The sequence below is a fragment of the Acartia tonsa genome, chromosome 5 (assembly GCF_053477335.1).
Source record: "Acartia tonsa isolate MP-2025a chromosome 5, ASM5347733v1, whole genome shotgun sequence".
Lineage (NCBI taxonomy): Eukaryota > Metazoa > Arthropoda > Copepoda > Calanoida > Acartiidae > Acartia > Acartia tonsa.
Genome location: NC_137264.1, coordinates 28,689,644 through 28,712,521, shown reverse-complemented (window position 1 = coordinate 28,712,521; position 22,878 = coordinate 28,689,644). Strand labels below are relative to the sequence as shown.

Genomic DNA, 22,878 nt, shown 5'->3' with positions numbered 1-22,878 from the left:
CCAGCTCTGTACAGGAATAGTTAAAAAGATCAAAGCTAAAGAAACTCAAGTGATAGTGATGAATATCAACCATTTCTTCAACCTGGCACCTGGAACACAAGTGATCCTCAGCGACGATCATATTGCAAAAGGAAACACAGGAATTAAGATCTTACCTGGACAAACACAACTCATTATTAATGATGGTGGACAACTCAGCTGCAGAGCTCTAATAATCAACAATTCCGATCATACTATCACCAATACTGTCATCACTGGCTACATAGAGTCTAGCGACCAATCTATTGTCAGAGAGGTAGTCGTGGACTTTGACTTCACAGGATCATTCATATATGGAATACCTATGATACCAGAAATAGATGACTCTGACGAAGAGTTGGAGCAAAGCGCCACAGCACGAAACACTCCAGCTATCAACTAGATCTCGCTAGATACCGATAACTAACCCAATATAACTCTTGTAACCATCTGAAATACAACTTCCTTAATCAAATCGATTAATCTTTTGGCTGATAGATACACTCCAAATCATACAGCTATCAACAAAGACACTCCAATATCACGAGTGGTCTTAATCTGATTATCATTTTAATATTGATAAAATTTCTAGTCTCACTTGATCCTGAATGAAATAAACTCGTTGAAAACAGAGATGATATTGTAGAGTTTAGATTAAAATATATGGCTGAGATTGGCAATCTCATACACTAAAATTTTAAATTAGTACACAGAAAGTAGTAATATAGCTAATGTTTTATAGTATAGCTTTAGGATCTTTATATGTTCATAATTAGACAGGAAAATCTTAGGCATACAACTGTGCCAAAGTAGCTCTAGAACTTTACTTGAAAACTGTTATTATTTGTGAATCAAATTTTACACTAAAATTCAACTTATGACAACCAAGGCAAGGTTGTACTAAAAGAAGACGTGACCTAAGTAGTACACTCTTCCACCCCAGATGTCCAGCATACTTATGAAATATCATTAAATTGACTGAACTATCTAAGGCCGAAATCTGAATCATTGAGCATACATTTTAAATATTCTGAAGAAAGTTGTGGAAAAATATGCACATAAAAGAGAAAGAATTAGTTTAGAGAAATTCACTTACTTAAAAAAAAAAAAGTTGTGACTTTCCTTGGCTCTTATTTTACATGCCTATTGCAGTATAAATCGGAGGCGAGCATAGAAGCTTTCAAATATGTCTAAACTTACGGATTTCACCATAATGAAACTTTTATGAGCGTATTCACAAGAGTATGCATAAATATTTAAAGCTTGATATTACGGACCAAGTGCATACTCTGATCTCACTTACATCTTCAAGATTAGATAAAACTTTTGTCTCAACTCTGGAACAAGGACGAGCTTTAGAGGACATTAAGAAAGCTTTGGCAGCTGGGCCAATTTTAGTAAATTAGCTAGATTATTGACACTTAAGAATAATTCTGTCAAATGCAGCCAGCACCACTTCTGGCTCTTACGCAGCAGTCTTATTATATTGCCAGAACTTACAGACCACTTTTATCACCTGGTCTAATCCTTAAATGGTCGTACATTACCATATCATCCCTGGTGACAACCTACCAAGCTTATCTTTACTTTTGCAGATTAAGGGAAACAGTATCAAGGATTGTACTAATGTATGTCCGAAGATGGACCGCCTAAATTTAAGTATTTTTGCTATTAACTTTGGGTTATCCCGAAGACACTATGTATTATAGCTCTTAAATAACCTTGCAGTTAACATTAGGTCTAAAACACATTTCGGATACTTAACCTATCATCCTGCAACAATATCCAGAAATATACGTTCCAAGCATATTGCGTCAAAAGTGTATTTAATTTGTATATAACAATGATAAAGATAAAACTATCGATCAGAATCTGTACAGACGAAACTATACTTCTTTCATGCTATCATTATAAGAGCACAGAAACAGTATATATTGTAATGTGCCACGATTTCACCCATCAATAATTTTAACTTAAAAGTTCTAGCAATTAGACTCAAAGTCATTGCATACCCCTCGAAGAAAATTCAGTCGCAGGGTCGAGATTGCATATCATACTTGGACATCTTAAACTGTTTTTAACCTATTTTTTTATCATATATCAAAAATATACTATGACACCAGTAGAATCAGACTGCAGAGCCCAAATTTGAATTAAGTCCCCAATAAACTTTTTTTGGGGGATTTAAAAATCAATTTTATATGTTGCTGTGATCATTTTGATGGAAGCAAAAGCATTTTTTAGTTTAGGGTTAAATTGTTTCTTACAGAACAATTTGATGTGATTCAGATTATATCAATACAATAATAAAAACTCTACTCTGTTCGATGCAATTAATTTTTTTCTAAAACAATAATTTATAAAGAAGAAATTTAACATTAAAATAAAACATATTATTCTGAAGTCTGAACCAATTAGAAGCCTTGTTTCATTTCAGTTTTTTACAATTCAAAAAAGAGTGTTTTCACAAAGTGACTTATTTCCAATGTAGTTAAATAATTTTTATTTAATTAAAATGAAAAGAATGAAAACTATACACATAAAAGATACATGCTTTTTAAAAATATTTAAAAAAATAAGTTTGAATAATCTTATATTTTATCATATTTGTATATGTGACAAAAAAAAATTTGTTGTATTGTATAAACGTTTGTTGTCATCTTTCACTATTTAACCCTTTACAGCCAATTTTTTTGTGTTTTAAATAAGTGATGGAAAACAAGCACGATAAAGTTAATTCATTGATATATTGTAAAGAATTAAGTTTTTAATGAATTAATTTAGATGAAATCAAAAGGCCTAATTTTACTCTATACCAGAATACTATATATATGAAGCAAAACACTCTAAAAGCTACGAATTTTACCCAAATTAAAAAAGACCTTTTGCTCTGATCAAAAATGACCACAGCAACAGTAAAATTAATTTTTAAATCCCCTAAAAAAAGTTTATTGGGGACTTAATTCAAATTTAGGCTCTGCAGTTTAATTCTACTGGTGTCATAGTATATTTTTGATATATGTTTTAAAAATAGGTTAAAAACAGTTTAAGAATTATTTATGCAACAAATTCATTCAGAGCTTTAATATGACCAGGGTACTAATGCATCTTGTTAACGAACGAAAAATAGGCTTATTACCTTTCTAACCCAAGTATATTTAGTATCTTTAAATATATCAAAGAATTGGCTTCTTACTTGGTTAATCCTAAAACTGAGACAACAATATTGTTCTTAAGAGGAAAAGACAATGCATCAATTCCTAACCAGGACATATAAAAGCTATTTTAACAAGCCTAAAAGTAGTCCAATAACAAATATTCATTAAGACTGATTTTTAAAGCACTTGCTCCAATGTAAAATTTAGACTGTTATAAAACAGACACAATTAATAATAATGCCATAAATATTTAAGTTATTATAAAACGCATATAAGCTATATTATATTTCATATCATAAGAGGAGAACACTTTTGCTCTTCTTTCCCTTAGCGACATTATATGTTGTATGCAACTTCTGATAAACAAGGAAAAGTTAAAAGTTTAAATAAGACTTTTCGCTCTAATTTAAAGAAAAAAGTATTAAAAATTATCAGAACCTGCTTTAGTTGCTAACTAAAAGAATGCAATTACAACTAAAACATGTAAAAATATAATGTAAACTAACAAAAAGATCGTAGGATTAGTTAAAGCAATATTAGCCACATAAGACCAACTCTAACCTCACATGTATCCTCTCACAATATATAGTTAATTGCAAGTTTTCAAAATAGCATGGTTGAAAGGAGCTCTGATATAAATACAGGCAATTTAAATACCCTTTCAAAATCAAAAGACTCGAACCAATTGACGAACATTTTGACACCTTCACAGAGGATACAAGAGAGTAATTATAAAGTATTACAATAAACTCATGGACTAAAAGATAATTACATTGGTTAAAGGAATACGCTTCCGCTTATATTTCCGGCTAAAGCAAAAATCTGCAACCAGAAATATGTGCACACTCATCTCTTTATGCACAAATAAGCAGCGAAAGCGAATACCATTATAACTAAAACTCAAGCTTAAATGATACTAAATCTATAATTCTAAACAACATACCGAATTTATCTCTAAGAAACATTGAACATAAATTATAATATCAGATTTGAAAAGCACAAGTTCACAACCATAACAATCACTTACATTTCCGTTTACCCTGTAAACTCGTGAACAATATGATAATATGTTATTCTAATCTGATAACTGAGATATCATAATTTATGTAGAATTTTCCCACTCAAGGTTATATATCCAGTGGTAAAATTTACGTTTTCTCTCTTGAGAAGGGGAGACCAACCATATACAATACACGTCGACTAATAAGTCGATCCCTTCAAAAATATTTATACACAAAAATATATATAAGGAAAATTGTATATGTATAAGTTTTGAATCTGTATAGTCTAAACAGAGTCAAACGAGTAATACAAACTGTACAAATATACGCATGTTACTGCGTAATCCAATATATACAAAATTGAGTTAAAACATCTAATATAAACTAGGTAAATTACACAAGCATAACAATATTATTAGACAACCTATATATATGCCTTGAATTGAGATGAACTTGATTAGTTATTAAGCCTATAACCAATCTACATACAAAAAATATGTCAAAACTTTAATTATAGCTAGAAACCGAAACGCCCACTCAGAATCTAGCAGTAGCAAAAGTAGGATAATAAATAGATTTTGGAAAATAAGTTAGTTTATCATAGAACTCCAAGCAGTGAAGACCTTATTTATTAGTGTAAGTGTATCAATCAGAAAGGTAACTTTTGATTGTGGATATAAGCATTTATTAAATAAACTTAACTGTTTAACAATGTATCCTAAGATAATATTAATAATACTAAGTATGTACTACTATAGTACAACAGCAAACACAATGACAGACTTGATACCCACTCACTATCAAAGTGGAGAGTATATAGGCTACACAGCTGTAGCAATTCAATCCATTCAAGTTGATATATCTGTAGGCAATACAGCGCCTGAAATAGCAATCTATGATGGCCTGAAGACTCAATTAGACATTAACTACGATGGACGCACATTCACCTCAGCGCAAACTAAACTCATAGGCAAGCTATATACCAATAAGATTAAGAACTTGCTTATTGATGTAATGGAACTTATCTGCACAATCAAGGAAGCTATTGAAACAGTAACTCCCTTAATAAGTTCTAACCGCATTGAAGTGACTAATAACGTAAACAAACTTACTTATAAGCTAGATCACGATAAGTTTGACTTTACACAATTACTGCTTGCGGAAATAGTTCCACAAATCGTAAGTGGGATACTTCTTCATGCCAAAGCAGCTAACTTTGTGCAAACAGCAGAATACTCTTACGTTGATAGCATGAGCAACTTAGCAATCGTAAGCTTAGAGGAGCTTAAAGCAGACTTAAACTTTAGACATACTCTAATTCAAGATCTTGCAAAGACGGACATCACAGACACTATTAAAACTTTTGTAAGACAAGAGCTAAAACTGGACTATATTCATAACCTTGGATTAGAAGTCCAAAGCCGTTTAAATGGTGGTACAACATCATTTACCACTATACTATCCATGGAATTAAGTTCTGAGCCAATAAAAATCTACAGATACGCACCAATTCCTTTTGATGAATGCTACATCGATTCCATTTATTATTTGGATAAAACCAAAAGAGTATACAGACAATCTTACTATAACGCTTATCTACCAGTAGAGGCTGACCAATGCCTTAAAGGACTACTTAGCGTTAATGAGACATTGATAACCAAGCACTGCCCTTTGGCAAAACAAAATTATCCTTATGCTCACGTGCAAGATGGAATTGTTTTTAATAGCTTGAGTGAGAATACCAACCAAAGTTTAGAGAACGCATCGATAACAATTACATCTACTCCTTTTATTATAACAGGAGGATCATATAATCTCACATTGGGAGATACAATCACACAGTTCGCACTAGGCTACGACAGACAGACCACAGCACGGACTTTACCATTTGCATTGGAATCATTGTGCCCACCTAAACCTAAAGAACCATTGACTATTAGAACCATCTTCGCTCATATAGAAGAAATAGCCATATATGTGTCGATAACAATTATCATGGTTATAATATTAGACAGGTTCACAACCTTCTTAGTCAGACTCTTAAAGAGGGTATTACGAGTATTTCAGAGGAGCTTGCGTATACGTGGCAGAACGCTTATTCCTCAACGACCAGATGCACATCATCATAACTTAACGGTAATCTACGGCAGGAGAGGTCACCCCGCCGCAACTACCGCTAGTTATCGACCTAGAAACTCAAACAGAATAGTCAGATAAACATATAAGTTAAACTGATACCTATGGTTTGATTTCTAATACACAAGATAAAAAGACTTATGGACATTCCCCAATGATATAAAAGATTTTGCTAAACGGAAACATAAAACTCTTGTACTTGTATATATAATACTATACTCATATTCTTGTATGTTCTTATAAAAAAAAAAAAAAACTCTATGTAATTATTGTACGGTTTATCTTAAAAGCAGGTAACGTTATTGCTTATGTAAATTGTCATAAAATAAGCGAATTTTAAGCTAGGCTAAACGCTTCATAAAGGTAACAATTTAATTTAATTATGTATCTTACTAACTTGACAAATGAACGAGTAATACTTATAGAGTAGCTACGTGGATGGGAATTTTACACGACATATATTAAATCATTGAATAACAGTATATATGTTACTTAAAATCTCTATATTTATTTTAACAAAAGGTAGATAATCCTTAGAAAAAGTATAAAATTTTGACAAATATTTCTCTTTGGCGAAAATATAAAATTTTTTTTAACAATTTTAGAAAACAAAATATAAATTTTTATTTTACAGTCTTTGGAAAATTATGATAATGAGAAAAATTTCTGACAAGTTTTAAAATTTTAGTTAATATAATTTTTGGACATAAGCTGTATACTTCGAGATCATTAAAACGAATAATTGGGCGCTAAATGCAAAAACTTGTATATATATATATAGGCACATAGCCTATCAACGACTCTATTCGAACCAGGTTAACTCTACTTGGTGGAAATAAAACTTAGAATTAATTTTAAAGAAGGACATAAGAAAATTTTATCCCGAAAATTAGATTTTACGACTATTGTATTAAGATTTAAAGGGATGTTAAGTTCTCTATTTTTGAAAGGAAATGTTATTTACTCTAAGCCTTAACAAATAAACAAATTCTCCTTAATGAAATCATCCGATCAATGATATTACTTTATTATTCGAATATTAGAATCGCAGACAGCCTTAACATGAGATCTATTAAAGTACTTGAATAAGCGTATTTATATAACTTTGTCTAGCGTCAGTCTTTCAGTCTACTTAGATATTGGTTACAAAAAATATATATGCTATTTACAGGTCCTCTCTATATCACAGCACAATTAAAGTTCACGATTAATGCACAGGGATGGATATAAACTTTTAGAGAAAAGGTACTGAGGTACAAGCTCGATTAAATATCTATATATACATAACCCTTAAAAAGCTAACGAGAATGAATAAAATTGCGACATAAGGCTGTAATTGAAGTTGTTAATATACTATTGAGCAAAAGAAAATTAATACATTTATGGAGAAAGTAATTGAGATTAAATGAAGTTTTAAGTTATGGCAAAAGAAAATACAACCTTACATCTTTTTCCTTACATACTAAGTTCCTTACAAACTAAAATGTATATACATAACAAAATGACAACGGTGTAAATTATTTGGTCTTGTACAGTATAAAAGTCATAACGTCTAATATTTTACTAAATAGTGATCACTTTTGACTAGTTACATGGAATAAAAGTTTTGGTCACATTTGTCTAAACGGTCTTTGTCTTAAAAATTGTGGGTCTACGACCAAGCTAACAATTGCCACTTCAGGGCGTACGCTTAGGGCAGGCAGAACCCCGACGCCGAGGGACTCCCTCAGCGTCGGACTCCTCCCTGCTATTATCTGAAGAACGCGTAGCCGAATTCAGGCTATCCGTTTCTGAGGCAGTCTCTGGCGGGAGGGCAGGGGTTGGGGTCTGTACTGTAAGGCGCAGCCGCTCTAAGCCTCCGATAACTCTCTCTGGCACAGGGAACTGAATCTCGCTGCTCATAGAACTGAACCGGCTGGGTGGGATGTCAATCTCGAAAACATCCACCAGGGGAATTGTACTTTCCGCATCCTAAAATAAATAAAGGGAATATTAAATAGACAGAAGGTTTTAATAAATATTCGGGAGAAATATAATAACGTCTATCCATATAGGTTGATAGGCAATCTTGACATTCTAAAAGATTATTAAATAAATTATCCAAAGTCCTAATATTAACCATTAAGAAAGGACAAAATTATAGTTAAAATAATTTACTGTCTACAAGCATAGCTGAGCTCACAAAAACTCTTTATTTTAAGTTATGTAACCTTCGAAGATAAGAATTTTAAAAGAATTTATCAAACTTACCGCTGATAGGTCTGCTGCAGATGGAGAATCAATGCGACTAAGGCATAAAGATGAGCTGTAGCTAGATCTCTCAGCTGACCCTCCAGTACTGGGCCGGCTACACCTTCGCATAGTTGTATAGTGCTGCACCAGGTTAACTGAATTCGTAGCCTGAAATAAAATAAGTCTTATTAGTATTACTCGCAACATTAAACAAAGTTCAAAAAAATCAGGAAATGAGAATGCCTAAAATCCTGAAAAGCCATATGTTTAAGTAATGACTCAACTCACTTTATGATAGAATTAAAATCTTAGAACGGTTCAAAAATGCTTACACGACCATATGTTTTAAGACTAACATTCTACCAATCAAAAGATTAGTTACAAACACCTTTAGAAATGTGCCCAAAGAAAAATTAGATACAGCCTCTCTCTGAAAATTAATATAGAAAGGCCTAATAAATCTATACTTACATGGAGCCGCTCAGGTTGTTCAAAGATCAACGGGCGGAAACCCAAACTTCCTGAAGGGCTGTCTAATCTAGCAGGCACATTACTACCGGTTGGCCGATCCTCGATGGGAGACAGGTTGTGTACAGCGAAATTCCCGACGACAGACCTCACCTCAGCTGGAGTTGATGGATTAACAGAAGGAGCCTAAACAAAAAAGGAAAATAAGTTTTGTAACAACTTCAGAGAACCCCAATGGGATACGTGCGGCATGAGCAGACTCTCTCAATATTCCTAGAAGGAAATAATATTAATTAAAACCCTAGCTAAGTCAATTGGTATTCAATTTGATTGCGGTGACCCAGCGGATTTCTCTGGTGACATTAACTGAGACAAACGGTGAGCGATATATATGGAAGAGCCGAAAGTCAAAGTTGAGGAAGTGAGGATAGGACAGAACAATCCTGCAAAGACATGATGCTTTAATAGACAAACTGGGTGGCCATACAAAAAAAAAAAAAAAATTACAAAAGAAGAAAAGTTCACCTGTGTGTCTGACAGAATATCATCCATAGAGGACGTGGCCTCATACACTCCTGTATCTGACGTTTCCACAGTTGGCAAAGCAACACCAGACCGAGTCCTGTGATTGCAGGGGAGAAGCTCAATAGTCCGGACGCCTATATCACGGATGCGCCTGCATACATCTCGAATCCAGCGAGCCAGCGACCTGTCCGAGGCATCATCTAAACGATGTAAAGTTTCAAGCCCCACGGCACCAAAGAAGACAACTAGGAGAGCACAACACAACAAGCCTAAACCCAATAACATGTTGAACAAGCCACTCATGTTGATTGCGTCCAGACTCGTCTTCTGGTCTCTCCTCGACTCGGCAGACCCAGAATTGCCTCCGACAACATTGTCTCCAATGTCACCGCAGGAATTCCGCATCACCGAACCGAAGAGAGACCAGAGTATCTGAATAGTCCTACTAAGCATCAATGAGAGATGCTCGTTGCCAAACATCTCCCCTTGATACCCTTCGGGTTCAGAAGTGTTATAAGTACTCCCATAGTCATCCACGCTGGCGAGGCTTGGTACCTCGGACGCGTCGCTGTACACTGTATCCGAGTCGTCCAGGGAGGACTCGAGAAGAGAGGAATTGGCAAGAGTGGCCGCAGCCACTCTCATCGACTCCTCGAATCTCTCCCTGATACTCTGATGCGCATCTAGGCTATCCGGTATGAACATAATGAGCAAATGTAAATTTAATAAGGGGACTAATGATTCTGAAAGGCAATATAATAAAATTAATTTTATGAAAGAGACTGTACACATAAAAGTTTTTACAATCTAGTGTTTAAAGTAACTATAGTTGAGCTACCTAAACATTAAATTTTTGATTTATCATTTAAAAGTAGATTTAATTGAGCTAATGAAAGTATAACTAATCTTACACAATTCAACGCTTAAAAATAGCTATCGTCGAGCTATCTAAACATTTTCTTTATGATTTATCAAGCAAATAAAAAAATTGAGCTAACTAAGCATAATTGTTCTTACATAACTCAATGTTTAAAAGTAACTATAATTGAGCTACCTAAAACATAATTTTATGAACTATTTATTTAAAAGTACCTAAGATTGAGCTAATTAAATATAAATTTTATAAGCGACCGTTTAAAAGTAACTATAGTTGAGTTACTTAAAACGCAACTTTATATAACCTATTAATTAAAAGTAATTATGGTTGAATTACGTAAACAAAAATCTTATTTTTAAAAATCTAAATTAAAGCAAACTTATTTTAGAAGATTTAAGTCAATATTCGATAAACTTTGATTACAAAAAGGATGCTGTAATCAAAAGCTAACTGCGAATAAAATGATGGAACATATCTGTGTCAATATACGTATATATTTACGATGGGTAAACTTAACCTTTTTTGCAGACGGAAAACGTAAACAAAACCAAGGTATGTCCATTTACCTGATGACTCAGATATGTCCTATCAAAACTGCAATTATTTTATAAAACAGAAATCGTCGTAGATTGAAGATATGCCCATATTATTTCTAACCCACTTTTGATCAAAATATAGCGATAAAAGCCTTATCGACGGAGAAATATTCCTTCTTGAGTCTTTAAATAGTGGCTAACGATGGAAATAATGAGCATATCAACAATCTATAACATAAAAACATTTATATAAAACAAACGATTTACTAAATTTTGTCACTTTTATATAAACTTTCTTAAAAACTAGCGGTAAAAATTAAACATTCGAACGCAAGCTCCGCACGCAAAGACAATTGTTGTTAAAATGAGCAGAATTATTGGGCCGCCAGCTATTTATAGCCTCGCTCAAATCTAACCCCTATCACTTTTGACCGCCCAAACATAAACAAAGGGTTAACAACTTATTGTTACGCAAATTTTAATTACGTATGTCGAACGATATATTTCATAGACATTAGGTCTAATAGATATACGTAGCAGCGATGTAACGTAAGATATTAGCTTCGAATTGATTAAAATTCATTCATATTAAAATTAAAATGAAATACAGGTAATACCAAAAATGGTATAAACCATATGTACATATACAAAATATACAAACCAGGGTTACCAACTATTGTTGGTAAAACCTTATACTTATACATATATACGAATAACTTAGCCAAAGAAATTAATACGATATGTAAATATTAATTGTACTTATTTTTATATGAAATATTATTTACATTCAGGGATACAGTTATATTTAACAGAAATCGAGATAACTAATCAATCCATTATAGGTCTATCTGTAACGAAAAGAATTTCTAGAATATCCCAGGGATAAAATGATTAATAAAAGATTATTAAAATTTCTTTTGTTTAGATTACCATAGCCAGGATACCCCAAGGAACCGGTTGGAGCACGCGCACTAACTCTTTTTAGGATCTACCATGGACCAGCCTGGAGATAACCTAGATGACCATGGAGTATTGGAGCCCTACCACCACCCTACCTTGGAAGGATTACGGTTGTGTACCTGTCAACACCTTGAGATGGTAGACGGGAACAACAACATTATCACCACACCGGATTACGATGGATTCTCAGAGAACCTGTCCATCACCATCCGGAATTTCTTGTTAAATACAGCCCTGAATACCAGAGCAGACAGTAGAGTGGAGACCAACAGTGATAGTAGTTCCAACAGCACACTATCCCTCTCAGCCGATGACCTCACCCAACTCTGCTATGACCTGGAAAGTCACTCAATCACCTTGGACGAGAATGGCAACGAGGTAGCACAAGTGGACGCCCTTAGCTACATATCTACCTCACCACCAACCTCAGTCTACTCTTCGAAAGAGATTACTTCATTACCCAGTTCATCATCAGAAGAAGCTGAACTGCCCACAACAACAGAAGCAAAAACATTTATTGATGTGACAATATTGAATAAAACCAAACCCTTCAAGAAAAGAATGTATTCTGAATGGGAGGTTTATCATCTTGTATATCCAGCTATGAAAATACGCAAAGCTTACTTTCTTAATGGAAAGCGTATTTAACTTAGCTTATTATACATGCCTATAGTTTATTACATATGCCTCTAATGGGACTACTAAAATTTTTCTTTTTCTCTTCTTTCTTTTTTAACAACTTACCCCCACTGGAGATGCGATCCTCAATTTTCAAATTCTTTGAACGTACATATAAGACTTTTACAGAAATGCTTCGCATCCCGACTATCTATCTATGCTTGATATAAAGTTAACACTATATAGAGTAGAATCTAAATATTTGATTGATGTGCCCCTGCAATTATCAAGTAGCATTCAGGCACAAGACACAATTACTTTAGCTAGGCCCAAGGCATTATTTGTATCCTTTTATGCATTCATAGGCCTACCTTTACCTTTATAACACCATATATGGGTAATGCTAGCCTATTCATGGTAATTTGTATGTGATTTATTAATATTATATGTTTATTAAAGACATTATGTTTATTGTTAAAGTAACTATGTAACCAATCAGTACAAATATGTATGCCTACAACCATGTCTGATTTACGTCACAAATTAACATACAGACACTTAATTGCACAGACAAACACTAAGATCCTGGTTCTAAACTGATGTTATAGCATGTACCTCTTAAAATAAGTTAGTTATTCATTGACTCTCCTACCATTAACTTCTCTTCTGGCTTTAAAAGGTAATGACTTAGTTGTTTGGCATGCATTGTAGTTTAAATTTAGGACCCTTAGTACTTAGCATGAATTGAGCTTAGGCCTTATGTTAGAATTCTAACACTTAGCACAATTCACTGCTTGGGACTTAGGGCACTTTTCTGTCCTACACTACTTATGATTTTAACACTTATCCTGTAAATATTTTCATACTTAACTTATTCACTTGTAATATAAATACACTTTATAAAAACATTTTCCTTCCTTAATACTTAATATACTTATATAATTCCGATCGAATATCAAAACCAACCAATTATTCTTAGATTAAAGCAATATAATACTTCGCGTGGGTCTTTTGTTGAGCTTCCACCAGCTCAACCAAATTTGTATTATACTTGTGGGAATAGAGGGTTAAGCATTCTAAATAGACGAACCGACGATGAGAATGTCTATGTGTATTGCAGTAAAAGTAGGTTTTAGTAGTACTCATAGAAGAGCGGTCTCCATACCTAAATTTGGACAAACGCCCCATTCGCACTCACAAATTAAAGATAGAAGGCTAAAACTTAATGTTAACATTCCGATCATTATGGAGTATAATTAACTATTAAAAATTCATGTATGTCGGTATGCTTTTCAGGACGTTTTTGGCTATTTTTGTATCTTTTAAATTTCGGGTATAGTCCCTTTTGTGACATTGCCTCTTAAGGTGCATTTTGTCGTATTTTCACAGTAGCTTTTTCCCTATTTATAGCCTCTGCAGGGCCAATTGCCTAACCCTGCGGGGAAATCACCTGACCTAACTTAACCTAGAATAACCTATTAAAAGCTACTATGAAAATACGACAAAATGCCCCTTAAGAGGCGTTGCCACAAAAGAGACTATATCCCAAAGTTTTCCATATTTCTTTTATATCTGTAGATGAAAGGACAAGTAATTTTTTTTATTTTTTACATAGTTCTTTATATCTTTGGTTTTTATGGTACGATAAATTTTTTTGTGGATTATAATATTTAAAAAAATAAAATCTGTTTCGAGCATCCAGTATGTAATTTACTTTGACTGTCATCACACAACATACAGGAAAAAGGATTTGTGACTTTTTCTACATAAAATATATATTTATTTCAACAGATGCTCTTTAAATCTACTTGTCTGTATTCTTATTAATGATTTTTTTGTGCTTTGCTACTTTAAGATGTTGTCATCCTTGTTGTCATACAATAAAGAAATATTTAAAATCAGTTTTACATATTAGGTTAATATTTGGTAAATTATTTCCAAAATAAGTGTTTTTATCTCCCCCCCCCCCAAATTTTTTTAAATGGGGTTATTCATCATTCCTGCTTAGATTTTATAACATCTCCTTCTACCCATAAAAAATGTTTTGTGTTGGGGGGGGGGGGGAGGTTAAATTATCTTCTGTACTTTTTTTTCGAAGATGCTTTCTAGCTCCCTTCCCTTTGGTCATTGCAGGGTGGGGGTAAGGGATGGGGGAGAAGAGATGGGGGGGGGGAGATGGGGGATATAAATGGGAAATAGAGATGGGGGAAGGGATGGGGAAGAAGGGATAAGGACTAGAAGGCCCATAATCAAATAATCCCGCCCCTTAAAACGCCCTTATTTAAAATTAGTATATATAATCAAAATGCCCCCCCGGGGCACTTTGATTTAGGGGGAGACAAAATTTTACAAAATCTAAAAAATGCCCCCCCCCCCCCCTAGACAAAGTGCTTCGCACGCCACTGGATTATTTTTGTTTGAAGCGCTGCAATTTTATAGCTAATTTTGTCCGTTCAATACTTTGATTTTCAAGGATTAAAATACACGCAAAAATATATTTTACCATGTGCATTTAGACAAAGACAGTGCAAAAATTGTATATAAAGCAAACTAAACTTTGCTGTATTTTAATTTGGTCATCCTTTTTTTTAATTATAATGATATAAATTTATTTTAACATCTGTATCTTTCAGGTCAAGGAGTAAATAAACTGGAATTGAAAGAAAATAAACGAAGATATATGATATTTTTAATATGCAAATAATCTTTAAATATTGATTTATGTTGCCACACTGTGTTTAAGTTGATAACCATAGTTCTTTTACATATTGTATGTATGCTAATAATCTGTGATTAAAAATTTATTGGCGTTTTCCCATAAAGTGCTTGTTAAGCCACCCTTCCCCTCCCCCTCTTACTGTTGAAAAAAAATAATTAAATGGGATGAGGATTAAATTCGTTTGTTTGGTATTGCTTTAGGTCAGTAAAGATGACAGGCACTTCGTGGGAAATAGCCCTATTAATTTTCGAATGCATTTTATTAAATAAAACAATAAACAATTTATTTAATTGTTCACCTAAGAAACTTTTTAAAAAAATTAAGCCATAACTTTCTTTTTGAGTATTGAAATGCTAACTTTTTTTATTGCCAGAAAAAAGTGATGCTTGAAATATTTAAAGAATTCCATCACATAAAAATATTAGGTAGAAAGTTGGAGAAAGACAATTTTGTATTATTTTAAGCGGATCCTTTTTTCTCCATTATTTCAAGCTGCCTAAGGCAAAAATTTATTTATAATATTTTAAGAGTTTACAGTCCTTTACTAATCTACATAAATCTATATTTCATGTATATATCATAAAAATTATATATATTTTATAAAATGATTGTTGCAAATATGTTAAACATTTTTTAAAATAATAAATCAGCATATACCTATAACGAAATTATTTTGAAAAAACTAACGAAACCGATACGTGATTTTCAGCTGTCGTTGGGGGGCAACACATCGTAAAATTGACGACCACTCCATTTGCCCCCAAAATATTTTTATAGATTTATTTCACTTGTTGGTTATACCTTATGATAAATAGTCTTCTAAAGGGACACTAACAAGGGATCTCAAAGGAAAAAACACGATTGATGTGCATCTCCAATTATGATACACAAAATTACCTCTTCTTTAGATTACAATTAGTTGTTTAAACGTTTGAATACTCAACTTAATGATCTAACCAATTAAAATTCAGTAGATTCCCCAAAATTGTTTAGCTAACAATAAAGAATTCGTTTTTATAAAACAATTAGGACTAGCGTAATAAACAGCACAATGTCCCCTCCATCTTTGAACTGTAACTGTAATAAGGCCACATTCAAAACTGTTTTTTTAATTACCCTGTCATAAAAATGCACTCTTACATTTACCAATTCAATTAAAGCAACGCAATTCTTTTTATATACTTTAATGAACAAGAAGTATGATGTCTGTCTATCTTTATTATAATGATATCCCAAACAAATTATGGGTTCTCCATTACATGGCATATTTTTTTTTGTTTCATCCCAAGATTTAGGAGTGAAAGGTAATAACCAGCATGAAATGAATCTGACAGGTCGTATATATGAAATATATCAAGTAAAGTAAACAACACCAATAAAATAAGGGATCATGTGAAGGAAACGTAGTTACGGGTTTCGTCGTATTTTCTCAGCAGCTTTTGAAAAGTTATTTTAGATTAGGTTAAGTGATTGCCCCGCAGGGTTAGAACCTTCCTTCGCATGACCCAAAAAAAAAGTTACGATTTGTCTAAAGTTTCTTTGAAATTAAGCGTTTTATTGTGTCCTATACAAATGACGTCATATTGGCCTACCATTTGTCAATTAAAATGTATACTGCCCTGCCATTGGTAATTTAGATATGTATTTGTCATTTGTATTGTATGACGTACTTTTTATATGCACTATACACTGCTTCTTTGAAAAACGCAACCCATTCAGTCCACCTATTTCTGAGTTATTTTGCAATCCGTCAACAAAACTTCACCACGTTATTTATAGAGAAAAATAGTCCATAAAATATACAGCATCTTTAATATGTCAGAGAAAAAGAAACTACAATACAGTAAAAATAGAAGAAAGAAATTACTGAATGAAATGTTAATCCCTATTCTCATATATTTCTGCAATAATAAATACATTCAACATTACATGTTTATTTTATTTTCAGAATCAGCTTTGACAACCTAGAATTATCACCATATATGCATGATGAAGAACACACACTACGTAAGAATCTTTGATTATTGAGTTGCTGCGATATGAAAAGTACTAAACTGTTTTACTTTTTACCCCTAAAGAAACTTTATAAAGAATTAAAGAAAATGATTGATCAATAAAACGAGGTCACTTTTTTACACTCTAGTATTTTTCCACCTGTTTCAAATAATTCTCGTATGACCGGTCACACAAAACAACAAGAACAAATTTGTCATCATTAAAAAAAAGAGAAATAAAATCAATTATAGCTAATTTTGATTTATTTGTATTGTATGACGTCATTTTTTATTAGGCATTATAAGCTGCTTCGTAATTTTCACAAATTAATACAAAGTGATCAGGGTCAATAATATCGAAGCAGTTAGAAATGATAAAATAATCATATGCAAAGAAAATAGAGATAAATATTAAATGTTATAAGTAATTGCGCGGCTTTGTGTATGTATTGATGTATGTATGAATATTTGATACCTCACGAAGGAACTCAATAATATTCAATTAAAACTAATCTAAATCAAATCAGTCTCTAACTTAGAATCAACCGAATTTAGGTCAATTGTTGAAAAAACATCCTTTATGGCAGGTTCTTTTATTTTTATTCTTGGAATTAATTCCTCGATTTAAGAGTGAGTAGATCTAATTTTTATTGAACAGATGATCTAAATGAAATTTTGTATAAAAACGGGGTAATTGCAAATGTTATGTCAGTTCTATTTTTACAATCATTATAGATTGTTAAAAATTCTACTCCGCTGCAATATTGAATATTGACTGCTGCAATTTATTCTTTCCTCATTATTAGTAGCGAATCTACTCTATAATTCACAATGTCCGTCCGTAATTAATGAATTGGGGGAAACGTGATTTTCTCGGCTCCTATTCAAGATAGACAGCTGAAATTTTTAGTGACGATTCCTTCTATATATGCCCATCTAATATATATGACGTGTAGTAATAGCAAGAACAAACAGCTAAATATTCTAATAAAGTGTATTAATTCAAGACAAGTTAAACATACAATAATAATATTAAATATAATAGCAAGTATTCACTTTTATGTTCGTGCCGAGTTGCAGAGCAATGTCTTGCTCCGAAACGGTTGACACAAGAACTAAAAGCTAATATACAAAATACATACATTGCTCTCAAGTCAGGAAGAAAGGGACTATACATCACATTTCTCCCTGGCTTTAACATGCACATGAATTTCGAAACTGTAATATTTCAGATTGAATATAACAATATGTTTGTTACATGTTAATTATCATATATATATTATAAGTAGCATTGAATGCTTATTAAAATAGATAATAATTGATCTGGTATGACACCTGCCATATTTTTTTATTTTTTTTTTTTTTATTTCCAGATCTTTAAACACTTCATAATCATTTTTTATTCTTTTTATTTTGGTTCCTTAGAACTCTTTTGTGTTTTTTATATGTTCCTTTTTCTTTATGTGTTTTTTTTCTTCTTTTTATTATTTTTTTTTAAAAAAAAACATTGATTAACATATAATCATTGAAAATGCATTGGTTAACATATAATGCATTGATTAACATACAAACATTGAAAATGCATTGATTAACATATAATGCATTGATTTAAAAACATGTCATTAGAGATGCATTGTTATAAAAGCATTAATATTAAACCTTTCGAGACTACTACTGCCTCAACAAATACTTAAACATTAACACATAAAATAAAACTATGAATTAACACACATAAAACTATAATTATTCATAATCATTGATCATAATATTCATTTTCTTTTGCCAAATTTTTCTTGATAATAGTAGTATCATTCATATCCATCAATCCATCATTATCCATCAATCCATCAACATCTCACAAATGACATAACCATACCAATGCTACAACACCACAAACAATATAACCATACCAGTTGACCTTAGCTTAGTTATAAACTGGTTTCCACTTAGCAACTGTGATTTTCTCAAACAACACAACAGCCATTCACCATTCACCATTCACCTCCACCACAAGAAGCCTCCAATCTCTTCAAAAAATTGGGATCGAATTTCAAAATACGTTGCTGATCCTGCAGGTTAGCCAACCGAGCATCTAACTCAACCATTCTAGTAGCCAAACCTGCCAAATGTTTGAGGTCTCAGGTCAAAAATCTGAACTGCTGTTCACATTTATCATCCATGAGATTATATCTATTGCATAGTCAGGCATGACTTAAGCCTAATAATGACAACCACAATAACTGCTATTAACATCTCTGTTAGAATCCAAAAATCGACATGCCATTCAAAATACAGAAACTGCCAATGATTTTTGTTATAACAATGATGCTACTGTCGACACTCCAACCAATGATAACGTTGAAAACAATGAACAGAAACAACAAACACAGAGACAACTGCAGCCGAACAAAAGCAACCAAAACCTTCGCCATAGATTGATTCGAAATCTGATCCATTTCGTTTTTCAATACTAACTATCGACAAAAACACCAGCTATTGACAAGTAAGATATCCAACCTGGCAGTCAAATCTACAACAGCCACATCATCTTTAAGCCCCGCCTTCTTTAGAACAGCTAAAATTTCACTAACCAGCATTTTACTTTAACTGCCCACTGTATTAACAACTTACAAATATCCGTTTTATCAGTCATAAATATATTTAAGATACAATGCATGCTATTTTAAAATTCTGCACAACTTCACAATAGCTTCTAGCCCATGGTGTATATCTCTGTATATCATTATCTATCAACTAAATACCTCTCATTTTGACAACTGTAAATACATCTCTTTGTAGCTACCTGACTCACTGTGCATTTATTTACGTTATTCTGGCACACTGTGCACATCTGTTCAAAATGTTACAATATCAACATATTTCGTTTAACTCAATGTTATTTCAATGTAAATACATCTCTTTGTAGCTACCTGACTCACTGTGCATTTATTTACGTTATTCTGGCACACTGTGCACATCTGTTCAAAATGTTACAATATCAACATATTTCGTTTAACTCAATGTTATTTCATTATCCTTGACATACGAATCCTCAATTTTCAAATTAAGCTTCAAAACTACTCTCCGACGTCTTATTATCCACAACTGTTGCTTAAATGCTTAAATTTAACACCTCCAAGTCTTCAAAACTTTTCAACAGTTATTATAAATCTAGCAATCTATAAATCTAAATTACTTTTCTTCTCCTTGGCAGCAGTTGGACTGTTGATTGGAGTACTTATAACAGGTTGAGAAAGGGTTGCAACAACAGTACCAACAGATTGACTTGCTTCAGTAGGATTATGATTATCACTATCACCAGTACCAACAGATTGACTTGCTTCAGTAGAATTATGATCATCACTATCACCAGTACTATCATTAGTTGCATATGATTTGCCACTACTGGTTGATTTAAGACTCTTCTTGCCAAGATCAGTAATAGTCTTCCCATATATAGAGATATCATATTCAAGCTCAAAGATAGCTTCATCAATCATTGTTTGCAAGTATTTAATCTGTAACATCATCAGCTCTCCTTTTACTTTCAACTCTCTTCTTCAGCTCTAGTACATCATGTGGAAACATATTCTGTTGCACAATAGACAGAATATTAGTAAATCCATAAACTCCAGCAGCTCCATACATTCCAAATATGTTGTCATCCAGCACAGGATTCCTTTGGAGTTTTGTGCAAGCACTCAGTTGTTAGCTACAGGTACTCTTCATGATCACTAAATCTCCTTATAGTTGCCAGAGAATACAGGAACCTTGAACTTGATATCTACCTTCCTAGTGATACTCCAAGCTTCCTGACCGCATTATTGAGAGCAGTTTTAGCATCCTGAACTTCAACAGACTTCACATCTAATCTATAAACAGATTCTCCAGCAGCAATAGCATGTTTCACAATATTACTGACCCAATTACCAAACAATCATAAATAATGCTCCTAAAATATCAACTACAATAATATAATTTTCTATACTTTTTCTAATATTATTCTAACAGTAATTAAGTCCTTAAAATCATCATACATAGCATCAATATTCTCTAGAATAGGAGTCAATTTTATTCTAGTATCTTCAAAGTGATCACCATATTCTGGCCTAGCGATGCTAAAACAATTGAACAAAGCCTCTAACTTGGTCAAGTAACTCTTTGCACAATCTCTAACAAACTCCTTGGGTTCAGCAGGGTTGTGTATATGCGTAGATAAAACACTGTTAAAATGAGCAAAGAATTCACGAATATCTTCCCAAAACTCATAAGCCATTTCAAAATGCCTGTCTACATCAAATTCCGACATTTTTCTTACTAACAATGACAATAGAAAAAGCAAATAAAAAACAAAACAAATCACTCACCTACAAATAATATCAATGTCAACACAAAACAATGGCCAAATTCAAAACCAGATTTCAGTCACCACCAACTACTTCTCTTACGGCCGATCTAAAACAAAATACAATCATTTTAGATGCCAAACTTAAATGTTATCACTTAACAAATAAAATTTCAACATGTCTTCTTAAAAATGTATTAAGAAATATAATATTAATCAAATGTTTGTCAATAATCGAGCAACATAAAAATAATTCTTAATACAATATATTAGTCTAATACAGTAAAAAATTTACCTAATTATTCAATGAAATATCTGAATAATAACTTATATCATCCACAACTATTTTTATGTATTAGAATCTTGAAAGTTGAAGCACAACTAACTATTTTGCTCTATACCTGAGAGCACTTTCTTGCGCAGCTCAACTTTTGCGCATACAACGCCCAACTCCTGCTCATCATTGCAGCTACCTCTCTGCACCACCCCATCTTGCGCATACCAACTCCGAGAGACAGTGCAAACTTTCCTTGCCAAATTATTGCCCACCCCCCTTCTCCATGAAGAGAGACAGCTCCACACAAATATCTAATGCATAATAACAATTTTGCTTCATGAAATTCTAAGCTTCATAAATAATTTTGCTGAATCAACATCACTAAATCGCAATATATACTATTCTATATCGAGTGTCCTTAATAAAATTTAAGCTTAAACAAAAACTTAACACATCCATTATAATTCCAAGTTTTAGTAGATCTCAATCCGCCCCTCAATATTCTTCCATTTTATTCTGATCCACCAAAACTTTCGCAATACGTTCATTATATTCCAAGTTTTTAAATAGATTGAAATCCGCCCACATCTATTCACTTTAATTTGATTCATCCAAAATTTAGCAACACATAGTGTTTCAATTTCAGGTTTGAGTGCAATTTGATTCACCACCCTGTGTTATTTATATAATTGCTTCTCCTATAATTAGGTTTGGTCCGCCCATCCATACGACCATTTTGATTCACCACCCTGTGTTATTGATATATTTGTTTTTTCTATAATTAGATTCGGTCCGCCCATCCATACTTTACATCTATCTACTTTTTGTATTTCGAACTTTACATGGTGATTTCTGCAGCAGGTAGGTACAATTTAGAAAACGTAGCAACACTATAATCATTTCTATGACGTCCGTACTTCCATTTGTAAACATGTTGATTTGACCACAAATTTCTATATGATCTAATTATCCGATTGTATACCAATTCCGGGAACAACAAAATTCAACATTTTA

General features: G+C 32.7%; 1 protein-coding gene across 1 annotated transcript in view; it reads left to right on the top strand.

Moving 5' to 3' along the window:
- LOC145320299 (carbonic anhydrase 2-like) overlaps nt 1-15,906 on the top strand; it is a 39,517-nt gene extending 23,611 nt beyond the window's left edge. The window contains exon 15 of the mRNA XM_080162714.1: nt 15,163-15,906. The gene's annotated coding sequence lies outside the window, so the exon portion shown is untranslated. The remainder of the gene's footprint in view (nt 1-15,162) is intronic.
- Nucleotides 15,907-22,878: the final 6,972 nt, after the last annotated feature.